Source organism: Triplophysa rosa, unplaced genomic scaffold (assembly GCF_024868665.1).
Source record: "Triplophysa rosa unplaced genomic scaffold, Trosa_1v2 scaffold153_ERROPOS665111, whole genome shotgun sequence".
NCBI classification, from domain to species: domain Eukaryota; kingdom Metazoa; phylum Chordata; class Actinopteri; order Cypriniformes; family Nemacheilidae; genus Triplophysa; species Triplophysa rosa.
The window spans coordinates 70797-85162 of record NW_026634157.1 but is presented as its reverse complement, the minus strand read 5'-3'; the positions used below and the strand labels follow the sequence as shown (position 1 = coordinate 85162).

At 38.4% G+C, this 14366-nt stretch overlaps 1 long non-coding RNA gene across 1 annotated transcript; it reads right to left on the bottom strand.

Moving 5' to 3' along the window:
• Positions 1 to 2143: 2143 nt before the first annotated feature.
• Positions 2144 to 5850, bottom strand: LOC130549711 (uncharacterized). The gene is made up of 3 exons (XR_008962246.1): positions 5618 to 5850; positions 3267 to 3296; positions 2144 to 2447 (listed from the first exon to the last, which is right to left on the bottom strand). It is a non-coding gene; the product is annotated as an uncharacterized LOC130549711 (long non-coding RNA).
• Positions 5851 to 14366: the final 8516 nt, after the last annotated feature.

Sequence of the window (14366 nt, the reverse complement as noted above, 5' to 3'; positions counted from 1 at the left end):
CAATCTGTGAAATCTCAACGAAATCTGGTAGTCCAGCAGTTGACCTATAAGGCAATACCATCCCAGCAGCATATTTAGTTCCGTGGTGTATTACTGCAGTGGTCAATTTCACAGTGGTTTGTGTTGGATAAACTTCCTTGAAAGACTGCTGTATTTCCAAATCAAGTAGTTCTAATGGAAGTGAAGTTATTTTAGTGACGCATGTTGCAGGTTTTGAAGCATTCACTTGTGAATGGTATGCCATCATCATTTGGTGCTTTGAAGCAAGTGACACCAACACATTTCTGAAGTTTTTTGTGCATCTAACAACTTGCTTGAAGAAGCTATGTTTAGCCTCAAAACGCATAGTCCAGAGACTAACCAGAGGTCCAAATCCTCTTATCAAGTCTGGATAATGTTCCAGAAAGTGGTGCTTTGGAGTCAGTTTTTGCTTTGGGAAAACTTCTAACAGTCTGTGACGATGTTCTGATATCAGTGTGTCCAGGTAGCAAATGGTTTCCTCTGTATGAAGAGGAGATACTGCAAGTTCAGTAATGTCTTTCAAATTCATGAGGACTTGCCATGCTGGATCATTCAGTGGTATCTTTGTACCAATAATGAATGACAGTAGTCTTAATAATGTCCAGTTCTCATGTGCGTTCCCGCAAATCCTTTTGCGAGTGACAAAATCTGTTGGGATAGGTTGGGGTTGATCAGTTTTATCAGTCCATCTGTATGGAAAATTAATTATGGCCCTGTTAAGTTCTGTCAAGGTGAAATACTGCTTGTGGATAAACAGATTAAGACATAATGCCAATTCCAATGGAAGTATGCCTTCAAAAAGATCGTGAAGAATATCTGGTGGGTACCCAGTTACAAAATGGAAGTAACTTAAATTCTCAGTTATGGGACAACATTTCTTCACACCATAACAGTGCAAAAGCGCATGGTCTTTCTTAACAGTCTGAACATGCAAATCATAGTTCTCTTTTGTTCTTGGCGGAAAAGCTCCCGAACGCACTTCCTTCTGCTGATAGTCAGAATGGTCCCCAATACAAAACCTACAGATATAATGTCCAGTAAAGCTTTCTACAAGTCCACTTAAGGAATGAGCACCAAGATTGTCTGCTGAAACACAAACAACAGTACCTCTGATATTCCTACCAACTTGAGGCAAAAAAATACCTTCTTTCTCCAATGTTGTGAGTTCTTTCAAAAAAGGCTCCAGAACACAGTCATAGCCAAATTTTTTCACATCATTGGCTTTACAAAGAAGAGCCAAATAAATTGATGAAAGCTGTGATCTCAGTTCAGATGGTACATCACCAAGAACCCAGTATACTGCTGTGACTTTGTGTTTTTTTCGCGAAGATCCAAGAGGATTGCAGATTTCAAAATCGTCAACGTAGACTATAACAGAAATGCTAAAATCGTCTTTAGCGTGACATTCATTTAGCTGGAAATATTTACCATCATGGAAGGATGCCAAATGTGAAGTGTTTGAATGTTTAGTCAGTATATGGTTTAGAATATCTTCATTATTCAACAAGTGCTGTAAAGTTTGAAGAAAAGGCACGTACTGAAAGCTGCGATTCTCCTCTCGATCCAAAATATACTCTACTGGCTCAATCACATTAAAGTTTTCTTTAAAATACTTTTCCCTCTTTGATTTTGTAGAGAAAGGACCTTTAGGACAAAAGGCTACATTCAAAGGATTAGAGTGACACAGTTTATCTACTAATTCACTGACAATGTCTTGATCAACAGCACAGTCGTTCTTTGTAAAGATATCATCAACTAACTTTGGAACATACTGAGTAGATGCACAAATAAACTGAAGCTGTTCCACCAGGTCATCAATGCATTTTCCAGAGACGTTATAGATGCTTTCCAGTTTTAACAAGAGAGAACCAATATTTTTCACTATTTTGCTTGAAGCATCCCTTTCATAATCCAATTCTTCGGTGTTATCTATGTCCACATGGTCATGTGACACTGGAGAGTGGATTTCATAGTCAGTAGAAGCTGGCTGTTGTGCAATCAAATCAGTCTTAAAATCTTTCCATGAACAGGATTTGTGATTTCTGCTTCTGTGTGTTGCATAAGTTCCACTTATGTTTGTCTTAAAATTGCATCCTTTAAAAACACATTGTACAGTTTCGTGACTTTTCAAATGGGAATTGATGTGTTTAAAGTAGTCTTTTGTGTTGAAATAAAACGAGTCACAAATTTTACATTTGAAAGATTGCACTTCACACTCCTTAGTTTCTTGTGAATTGTGACATCGATGCAAGTGTGTACGCAGGCCACTCCATGTCTTGAAGGAGCATGGACAGTTTAAATGAAGACAGGGTACTGAATATCCACGACCAAAGGTACCATGATTCAGCCGGTAATGCTTGAGAATAGCACCTTTACGTGGAGCCACAAAAGTACAGAGTTTACATTGCCATCCCATAAACCGCCAACTAAAAAAGGGATGAAAACAGTGTTACCAAAATTTCACATGTGCATTCACGTCCTTTTGTGCAGATGCAAGTTGTAATGTTATGCTTATTTTGTGTATCTAGGATATCCAATTATTGCTCCCACTCTGTGTTTGAGTTACATCGACCAATGATAAATAAACAATCATTCATACAACTATTAATATAATAATATCATCTGTAATTTTAATAAATTGCACATAGGCTATACGAGATGTGTTCCGTATTTATCGATCATCTATAACATTTGAAATTGTATATAAAACACAAAATGAATATATTGTTTTTATAATATATCTCTTCGAGTATAACTGAGAATCGCTGTCCCAAAAAATGCTCTTCCTAGTCAAATTAAGCAAACATTTTGAGATCCTTGTTTCAATGTAAAGCTGCACAATTAATTGAAAAACTTCATTACAATTATGGGTGAAACAATTACATAATTGCCAAAAAGCCTCAATTACAGCTATCCATTTGTGCTAATTTCTGTGCGTTTCGGCAGTGTGTTTGGGCACCGAATACAGTGGCGAATCAGAGGCCATTCGTTTTGGATTTTTTTTAGTAGCAATATTACCCTCACAATTATTTTTTCTTCACGAATATGATATGCAGCTGCTTCACTGAAAGTAATACAACATTTTAAAACTTCAATGTAAAATCTATTAATCAACAATAATAATCGCAATTACAATATCGAGGTGATTAATCGTCAATTATGGTTTTTGAAATAGGGCTGCACGATTATGATAATGTTTGCACAATCCTCCTGGAACTATATAATAAATCATAAATGACACTTACCTTCAACGTTTTATCTCTTCGGCGAAGGTGCTGTAAAACAGATATTGAATAAATTTAATAATAACACTTAACATTCATAGGAAAAGGCTGTGGGCTGTAAAAGAAAGTCAGCCCTGGAATTAACCTCTATTATGAGATGACTAGCTACTTCACAATAGCTGCATCTCAATCTACTCCCTAGGTTGTGAATCAGAATATCATGTACATGAATTTGGGCACTGGATAGGACAGTAAGGACCTTAACCATAAAGCCGTGTTGGCCAACCAGAAGCCTGTAATCTGACTTCAAACAAAGGAGATAGAGGCACGCATTCCAACTAGTGATGCAACGGCTCTTTAGGCTCCCAAATGGCTCTTTATTTAGTATCACCTTCTATTTTAGCCCAATTTAGCAATTGTGAATGCTTTTTGTATTATTATTAAGCATTTTTTATAATGTTTTCATAAGACTTATTTTTAGGCATTTTTTGTTACAAAAAATACACCATTCCTAATATTTAACATTTTTGATAAAACTTTAATTGAACAATTGAACACAGAACCACAGCAAACAAATCAAATAAATGCAAAAGTCTTAACATTAAAGTGATAGTTCACCCAAAAATGAAAATTCTGTTATCATTTTCTCACCCTCATGTCATTTAATATCTGTATAAATTACTTTGTTCTGATAAACACAGAGAAAGATATTTGGAAGAATGTTAGCAATTTTCAATCATTGACTGCCATAGTAGGAAAAATTAAATGGTAGTCAAAGGTGCCCCAGAACTGTTTGTGTTCCCACATTCTTCAAAATATCTCACTTTGTGTTCAACAGAACAAAAAATATATACACATTTTTTTTCCTACTATAGTAGTGGATGATGTCACAGAACTGAAAATTGCCAACATTCTTACAAATATCTTTCTTTGTGTTTAACAGAACAAATAAATGTATATAGGTTTGATAGTGTGAGTAAATGCTGACAGAATTTTCATTTTTGAGTGTTATCCCTTCAAGACACTTCTTTAGTGATGAATATTTTATATATATCTAATATTTAGAAATATTAGATGCCTCAGCTTGGATGGGCTGATGCGATTTCTCCAGCTGCACTGGGGGGTGGGAGGTTCTTAGATATCTGTGCAGATTTGTTGTTGACCCTGCTCTGAAGGATATTTTCATTTTAAAAATTCTGCACTTGGCTTTGCAATCTTCAATGCTATTGAAATGCAGCCAGATGCTGCTTCTTTTTCGTTTTACGCTCATTTCTTCCAACACGAGTAGCCTACACTTAAATCCGGCTCCCCTGCCTCTGTCGCTTTGTGTACCTGGCCTGTAACGCTACACTCGCTATCATCGGAGCGTGTTTGATATGCTGAACGGTATGATCTGTCCTCCCATGTGATTGGCCGCATGGTGTGCCCACCCAAAAAAAGTCCCGCCCCTACCTGCAGCTAAAGATTCGGCTCTCCCCGACGAGAGTCGGTTCTTCTCGTTCGCTACAAAGAATTGGCTCTTAGAGCCAGCTCGTTCGCGAACGACACATCACTAATTCCAACGTCATCCACCAATCTCCGGTTTCAGTAGAAACCGGAGTTTCTAAAAATCGTTACCCTGGCAGGAGTTTTCAAAAAAGTTAGATTTCAGTCACCGAGTACTGCGTTTGCGTGTGGAGGAATGGCCAAACCGCATAGAATAAAACTGCGGTTTTGGAAATACACGTGTTCGTGTGGATAGGACCCGAGACGCAGCCCATGTGTCGTGTCGTGTCCCCATAAAGTGCGAGACACAGACGCTGTAAACTCCACAAGCATCACTCGCGCAGCAAAGTTACACGGAACAGAGACGCATTGTCCTTTTCTGACTTGGCTAAAGAAAATTCATTAAATCACAGGAATATATTTGATCAAATAAATGCAGCCTTGATGAGTGTAAGAATAATTTAAAAAAATCTTTCAAACTTAACGGATATTGTACATGATCACAGCACCGGAATGATTTTACGACAGTGCAGGCCTTAAACTTGCCAACTCCCTCCCTGACTAACGTTACTGAGCTGATGAGACCCACATCTAGTTGCTGGACCATGATTAACGTTACACATTACGTTATAAATTCAAATATCCTGGCTGTATTAACATTTGTCGGTTGAAATAATAAATACAAGGTGATTCAAAGAGTACTAAGTTACCCATTTAAGAAAATTGTGTGGTAACTGTTACTAGCTAACATACAAACGGCTGCGCCAACATTAAAAAAATAACGTCACACTGTTGTGTAACTTATACACCAACATACGGTCAACGTTTAATTATCTTTTGATTAGTTTTACAAAAATATGCAGTATTCGCTGATAAACGTAACTTACCAGGATTTGCCTGAGAAATCTTTCAGGTGGCTCCCGCTTAGCCGCGAGCACTACCGTTAGGTTAGACAATGTTCCTTTTTTTAGCTGAAGTAAAATACAAAAACAGTTGATAGTAAAAGCGTAATATTTAACTATTTGATAAATATTGCAAACATAAGTATAATTAACGTTAAATCACAGGAATATATTTAATATTACTTACCAAGATTTCCGAGGCGAGGACTGCAGAATGCAGATGGCTTGCTGAGGAAAGCACGCAGACGTGATGCGCACGTGATCACTTTAGCCGCGAATTTTACTCAATTTAAACAGTTGATGTTAAATACAAAGACGATTTTTAGGATTTACTTAATAATTTTAGGTTTTAAAACTGATCAGTACAAGTAAATAATTTTCAAATATTTCTATTAGATTTCACCAAAATATTAAGGGTATATTAAAAACATAATTGATTAGTTAAATACTCATATTATTTACGTTTTTTTAATGAAAATAAATATGTAAATTTTAGAAAAATTAACTGTTGCATTTTTTATAGATTTTTTAAATATGTCCCACTGAAAAAAACACTTAAATGATTTTAAAAGATTTTATTAAATGAATATAGCTGTTTATTTTTGTGAAATTTACTAAGCCACAGGATTATTTTTTAGAGTGTATGACGTAGTTTAGATATATTCTTAAAATGGAAAAACGCAATTTTACAGGTGTTGGCGACGTGGCTCTCAAATGACAGATTACTATCGAATAGAACGCCAAGATTCTTTGCTGACGACGAGGGTTTTATGGAACATCCGTCAATAGTTAAACAGTATTCTTGGTTGTTACTTATAGCAGTTTTCGGTCCAATAAGTAACACTTCCGTTTTGTCCGAGTTCAGTAATAAAAAGTTGTTACTCATCCAGTTTTTTATATCGACTATGCATTCCATTATTCGGCATATTACGCATCTAATCATCTGATAAACGTATTTCATCAGTTCTTCTCCGTCTCATCGCAGCATTTAATAAAACTTGTCCAACAACACAAATATCTCTCTCTGAAGTGTCCATCACGACAAGTCCCATTCAATATATAATGCAAGCATGCGATGTGCATGCCTACGCGTCAGAAGACTTCCCACATTCTAGAAGTGCATCAACGTTTAAAGGCTATGTATTCGTGGAATACGCAAATATTTGACAGTTAACAGATTAACAAAACGAAAGGGAAAAAATGGTGACAATATGCTGCTGAAATTGGTTCAGTTTGTGAGGCGCAGAGCTCCACAAATGAGATCAAGGAAAGGAGATGACAGAGCACATCCTGTAAATTTTCCCTATTTTTCAAAAAGCACAAAGTTTTGTTTTTAGTCCAAGTGTGCAGCATTCCTTTCGAATGACATACATACGCAGTCTTATCTGTTTGAACATAAATATTCCCAGAGTTTTTTCGAGTTGTTCCTGCCGTTATAAGTAAAAGCTCAAGCGATTGCGCTGGTGTGCACACACAATATTTCAACTTGCAGCAACATGACAGCCTGTTCATTATCAAAATAAAATAGTTATTTTCCATCATAAATATTACGAGTGCTTTTTAATTAAATATATGCACGCAATAGGTCAGAGCGAATGTTTTCCACTAGCGCTTGAGGAGCGGAATCTGCCAAATGATGTACCGGATCGGAGTTCGGGAGTGCCGGATCCGCTTGTTCCAGAAAAAATTAATCCCTGAGTGTTGCTTGTGTGCATGCATAATACTAATTGTACTGGACTATGAATGCATCCATGCATACGTTTAAATGTAGTAGAATCCTGGCAGTTGAGTGAAACAGATCCAGCCCAAAATGAACCCAAACACCTTTTAAATATAATCCTGTCATGTGTTACATGTAGTGTGCGTGGGCTTGGAATTTTAGCATATCTGTGTAAATATGTATGATTGCTTTATGAGGCATACAGTGTTGCTTGTGAGCATGCATCAAACAAATTGTTTCTGGCAATATATGCATCCATGCAATAAGTTTAACAGGGGGGTAGAAACGTGACAGGTTTGAAAAACAGATCCTGTCCCAAAATTACCTCCAACCTGCTTTAAATATTATCCTGTCATGTATAGCATGTAGTGTGTGGCATTGAAACAGTTTTGCAATGTCTTTTTGTAAATATGAATAGTAATGCTCGAGTGAGGACAAACCTTGTTGCATGTGAGCAGGGATCAAACTTATTGTTTCCGGCTATACATGCATCCATGCATAAGTTTACGGGGTAGAAACGTGACAGGTAGGAAAAACATATCCTGTTCCAAAATTACCTCCAACCCCCTTTAAATATTATCCTGTCATGTGTAACATGTAGTGTGTTTGGCCATGAACTTTAGAATGTCTATGTAAATATGAATAAATGCTCCATGAGACATAACCGTGTTGCATGTGAGCAGGGATCAAACTTATTGTTTCCGGCTATACATGCATCCATGCATAAGTTTACGGGGTAGAAACGTGACAGGTAGGAAAAACATATCCTGTTCCAAAATTACCTCCAACCCCCTTTAAATATTATCCTGTCATGTAACATGTAGTGTGTGTGGCCTTGACATTTTTGCATGTCTCTCTAAATATAAATAAGTGCTCGATGAGACAAACAATGTTGCTTGTGAGCAGGGATCAAACTAATTGTTTTTCACTATATGTGCATTCATGACAACTAAGAATGTTGCTGTCAGGGGAGTTTCTCCTATATTCAATGAGAAACAAAGTCAATGAGGACCGGGGCTTCAAACCACCAACCTGCCAATGTCAAACCCAAAGCACTACATTACACCAGTTGGACTGCTGTAAGACTCCGCCTGAAAGTGAAGCTCATCAAGGGTAATATTTGCCAGCTATTGCAGGGGAACTGTCTCTCACAGCTGAGAATTCTCCTGTCACATATTGTTCCACCTGTGTTCCATGAGATGGAAGTCCCTACTTGTCTCAAACTTGCACTGCTGACTTTCAAAACCAACACAAGTAGGTTCTTAGAGTTTGAGGTTCACATCATTAATCTTTCAAAGCAAGAAAACGTATTATGACAACTAACAACGTTGCTGCCAGATAGGGTTCTCCCTTGTTCAGTGAGAAAAAAGGAAGGGGACCAGAGCTTCAAACCATCAACCTGCCCATATCAAGCCCAAAGCACTAACTACTACACCCGTTTTGAGAATACTGCTGTCACATAGGGGTTCCCCTGTGTTCAATGAGAAATAAGAAGGGGGACCGGGCTTTAAACCACCAACCCTGCCTATCCCAAACCGAAGCAATGTGAAGGCAGGCAAGGTAGAAACGTTGCAGATCCTGCCCCTAAATTTTTCCAAACCCTTTCAAATATTATCCTGTCATGTGAAACATGTAGTTTGTGTGGCCTTGACATTTTAGCATGTCTATGTAAATATGAATAAATGCTTGATGAGACAATCAGTGTTGCTTGTGTGCAGGCATCAAAGTCAATGTTTTTGACTATATGTGCACCCGTGACAACTAAGAATGTTGCTGTCAAGTGAGGTTCCCGTGTTCAATGAGGAAAAAAGAAAGGGGACCGGGGCTTCCATCCCCCAACCTGCCCATGTCAAACCCAAAGCACTGACCACTTCACCAGTCGGCCAATTGTACGGACCCGCTTGAAAGGAAAGCCAATCACGGGTAAAATATGCCAGCTTTGCAGGGGGAACGGTATCTCAAAGCTTAGAACTGTCCTGTAACATACTGTTCCAGCTGTGTTCCATGTGATAGAAAGTCCCTACTTGTCTCTCACTTGCACCGCTGACTTTCAAAACCAATACAAGAAGATTCTTAGAGTTTAAGGCTCATTTCATTTAATACTTCAAAGCAGAAAAACGTATTATGAAGACTAAGAACGATGCTGTCAGATGAGGTTCCCCTGTGCTCAACAAGAAAAAAAAAGATGGGGGCTGGGACTTCAAATCACCAACCTGCCTATCTCAAGCCCAAAGCACTAATCACTGCAGCAGTTGGCCGATTTACCCTCCTCCCTGAAAAATTATTCTGTCACGTGTAACATTTAGTGTGTGTGGCCATGAAACATTTAGAATGTCTACGTTAATATGAATAAATGCTTCATGAGACATACAGTGTTGACAGTGCTTAATTTGTAAATTCTGAGGTGCTGGAACAAGGGGGCGTTGCAGATCCGGCAAGTTAGTGGGGTGTGGAGCAGTAACGGAATGGGCAATTTTTGTGGGGATTTCTATCCAACTATTTATGTTTTGAAAATGCACATAAGACAGCCTAAATGGAAACGGATATGCAAAAACAATTTCAGAATTACCAAAGTAATTGAATGTGCTAGACGCAGATTTTATCTCGAGTTTACCTTAGTTCAAATGCGCGTTAAGGTGATGGAAACAGTTAATTGTCATATTTAATTTTTTATAAATAAATGTTGTGCATGTAAAACAACAAAAACACAGCCCTCAATATTTTTGTAAATTCAGAAGTTTAACGTCAAACTTAAATTACAAAGGCATTTTGTGCGTGAGCGCGTGCTGGCGGAGGCTAATGTGTATAAAAAATTAGGCATATTAAACATCTAATCATCCGTTAAGCGTATTTTATCAGTTCTTCTCCGTCTCTTCGCAGCATTTAATAAAACTTGTCCAACAACACAAATATCTCTCTCTGAAGTGTCCATCACGACAAGTCCTATTCAATATATAATGCAAGCATGCAATGTGCATGCCTACACGTCAGAAGACTTCCGACATTTCAGAAGTGAATCAACGTTTATAGGCTATGCATTCGTGGAATACGCCGAATAGTTGACAATTAACAGATTAACAAAACGAAAGGGAAAAAATGGTGACATTATGCTGCTGAAATTGGTTCAGTTTGTGAGGCGCAGCGCTCCAGAAATGAGATCAAGCAAAGGATATGACAGAGCTAGAGGCCTCTGTTTAGATGTCCTGCATCCTGTTTCCTGCATCGCTGCCGGCAGCTTGTTTGTATCAGTGCGCTTACCACTTCGCTCTAATATTAGTGTATTTTATTATCATTAATTATTATTGTCGTTGCTAACTTATCCTGATATCTCAATAACCCTGTTCCTGTTATTTACTTGGAAGAGTCTAAACCAAATGTGATAGTTAACTTAACGCCGTTAGCATAGCAATAGCGTGTTAGCTTGCTTTCTGTTCACACTGTGGAATATCATCTTGCCTCTGGTTTGTCTTGTGTGCTAACTGTTTCTCTTTTTAAGCGAGTATACTACGATCCATAGAGCAACCTTGGTAAATTGGAATTGCACTTCAAATCCGGTGAGTTATGGCTTCTATTCCTATTATTGTTACTTGCACCTCATGTCATATGTTTAGCTTAGCCTTCTCTGTCAGCTGCGAGGGCTTTATATGCGATAAATGCAGGGAAATAGTTAGGCTGACAGAGAAGATCTTAGAATTAGAGTCTCGCATCCAATCCTTATCTGAGGATAGTAAGAGTTTAACGACGATAGAAAACACTTTGGATGCGAGCAACATTAGCGCACACAGCTCGGTTCCGGTTGAAAATCCTCCGCAGCTGGGAAACTTCGTGACTGTGAGACGGCGTAGTCGCAGGACAAAACATCACTCGACCGTTCCGATTACAGTCTCGAACAGGTTTGCCCCGCTCAGTGACGCACCGGCTGAGAAACCTGCTGAAAGTGCCCTAGTTATCGGTGATTCTATTGTTCGGAACGTTAACATAGAGGCACCAGCCACCATAGTCCAATGTTTACCGGGAGCCAGAGCGCCTGACATCAAGTCAAATTTAAATGTGCTGGCTAAGGCTAATCGTAAATTCAGTAAGATTGTCATTCACGTCGGCACAAATGATGTTCGACTCCGTCAATCGGAGATCACAAAAGATAACATTAAAGAGGTGTGTGAGATCGCAAGCATGATGTCAGACACTGTAATATTCTCTGGCCCCCTCACTGCTTATCGTGGTGATGAGATTTATAGCAGATTATCATCACTAAATGGCTGGTTGTCTGAGTGGTGCCTGCAGAATGATATAGTTTTTATAAATAACTGGAAGAGTTTTGAGGGCAGACCTGACCTGTTGAAACGAGATGGTCTCCATCCCTCCTGGGCTGGGACTTCCATCCTGTCTAGAAATATGGCAAAAAGTCTTAATGCTAATGCTAAAACTTGACTCGCTGGGGCCCAGGTCAGGGAGCAGACAGTATGGCTTAACCAACTGTCTGCTTGCTGTCTCACGTCGCAGAATACACAAAATGTAACAACATGTAGTAATCCGTTCTCCCAAACATCACAAAATAGAGACTGTGTCTGTCCCCCGGATTAGCAAACATAAAATAATGCGTAAACCTCTTGAAAGTAATTTAATAAACATTAAACAAACTAAACATGAACAAAATACAGATAATCAACTGTTACGACTCGGATTGCTAAATATTAGATCTCTCTCTAATAAAGCACTTTTTGTTAACGATATGATAACAGATCATAAAATAGACATGCTCTGTTTGACAGAAACATGGCTAAAACCAGATGATTATATTGCTTTAAATGAATCTGTCCCCCAAGATTATTATTATAAACACGAGCCTCGTCTAAAAGGCAGAGGGGGAGGTGTCGCAGCACTTTACAATAACTCTCTTAGCATTTCCCAGAAGTCGAACTCTAAATATAATTCTTTTGAAGTCATGGTTCTTCATGTTTCAACACCTAATACTAAAGATAAAACTCTTTTTAAATTGATTCTAGCTATTGTATATAGGCCTCCAGGGCACCACACAGATTTTATTAAAGAATTTGGTGGGTTCTTATCAGAACTAGTACTGGCCGCAGATAGACTCCTTGTCGTTGGTGACTTTAACATCCACGTAGATAACGTTACAGATGCCTTAGGAATGGCTTTCAAAGACACTCTTAACTCCATGGGCATTAGTCAACATGTGTCAGGACCCACTCACCTTCGTAATCATACTTTAGATTTAACAAAGATGCGTTTCTCGATAATCTGCCCGAATTGTCTCAAATCATGAGAAATAACGTTGAAGATCTTGACATTACCACTGAAAATTTTAATTCCACCTTCTCGGTAACGCTAGACAAAGTTGCTCCACTACGTTTAAAGAAGATTAAAAATGGCAGCCCCACACCGTGGTATAATGAACACACTCAGGCTCTAAAGAAAGCGGCCCGAAAAATGGAGCGCAACTTTAAGAAAACTAAATTAGAGGTATTTCGTACAGCATGGAAGGATAGTATTCGAAAATACAGGAAAGCCCTAAAAACTTCTAGATCCGCCTACTTTTCATCACTAATAGAAGAAAACCAGCACAACCCTAGGTTTTTATTTAACACAGTGGCTAAATTAACAAAAAATAAATCGTCAGTGACTTCTGATCCTGTATATCAGCATAGCAGTGATGAATTTATGAATTTATGAACTACTTCACATATAAAATCCAAGATATTAGAGAAAAAATTATAACAATGCAATCAGAAGTGAAACCCGCTGAACAAACTAACTACAGCGCCCTTAAGGAGAAAATGCAATTATTTTATACCGTAGATCAAGATGAGCTGTCTAAAATTATTAGATCATCTAAATCAACAACATGCATACTAGACCCTATACCTACAAATCTACTGAAAGAGATGCTCCCAGAAATTATAGATCCTCTTCTTGGTATTATTAACTCATCTCTGACATTAGGACATGTGCCTAAAGCATATAAGGTGGCTGTTATAAGGCCCCTTGTCAAAAAACCCCAACTCGACCCTAGAGAACTAAGGAACTACAGGCCTATATCGAATCTACCTTTCATATCTAAAGTTCTGGAAAAAGTAGTTTCAACTCAATTATGCTCCTTCCTCCAAAGGAATGACATCAATGAAGAATTCCAGTCTGGATTTAGAGCATGTCACAGTACAGAGACTGCTTTGATCAGAGTTACAAATGATCTGCTATTGGCGTCTGACCGAGGTTGTATCTCGTTATTGGTGCTGCTAGACCTTAGTGCTGCATTCGACACCATTGACCACAGCACACTCCTACATAGACTCGAAAATTATGTCGGCATTAAGGGAATAGCTTTGAAATGGTTTAAATCTTATTTATCCGACCGTTTTCAATTTGTAGCAATAAACAATGAGGTGTCACGCAAATCGCAAGTCCAGTACGGTGTACCACAGGGCTCAGTCTTAGGGCCTCTGCTCTTCGCATTATACATGCTTACCTCTAGGAGATATAATAAAGCGACACAGAGTTAGCTTTCACTGTTATGCTGATGATACTCAACTTTATATCTCCTCGAAGCCTCATGAAACACAGCAGTTCCATNGATACAGCGTCATTGTGTGAAGGCGGAGCCAGATGTCGTCGTGCGTTGATGTGAGGCTGCAGACAGAGCTGATAAAAGCATAAATCGCATGCACACGAATTAGAGCACAAAGACAGAAATGGCTTAAGTGTTTCTTAAGATTATTAGGTGTCTGTAGACGATAGAAGTAGTAGCTACATTGTTAGAACATCTCGCAGTAAATTCTCTGCCTTATTAGGTGGTGAGCTCGCTATGCAAATGTCTCATGTAGACTTTCTCAATACGCTGCAACGCGTTTTCATCATGAACACATTCAGTATTTTGAGTGTTGTTTATGTCAATCAATTCAATTCAATTTTATTTATATAGCGCTTTTCACAATGTGCATTGTTCCAAAGCAGCTTTACAGGAGCAAATAAGAAAAACACAGAAAGGTAAAACAC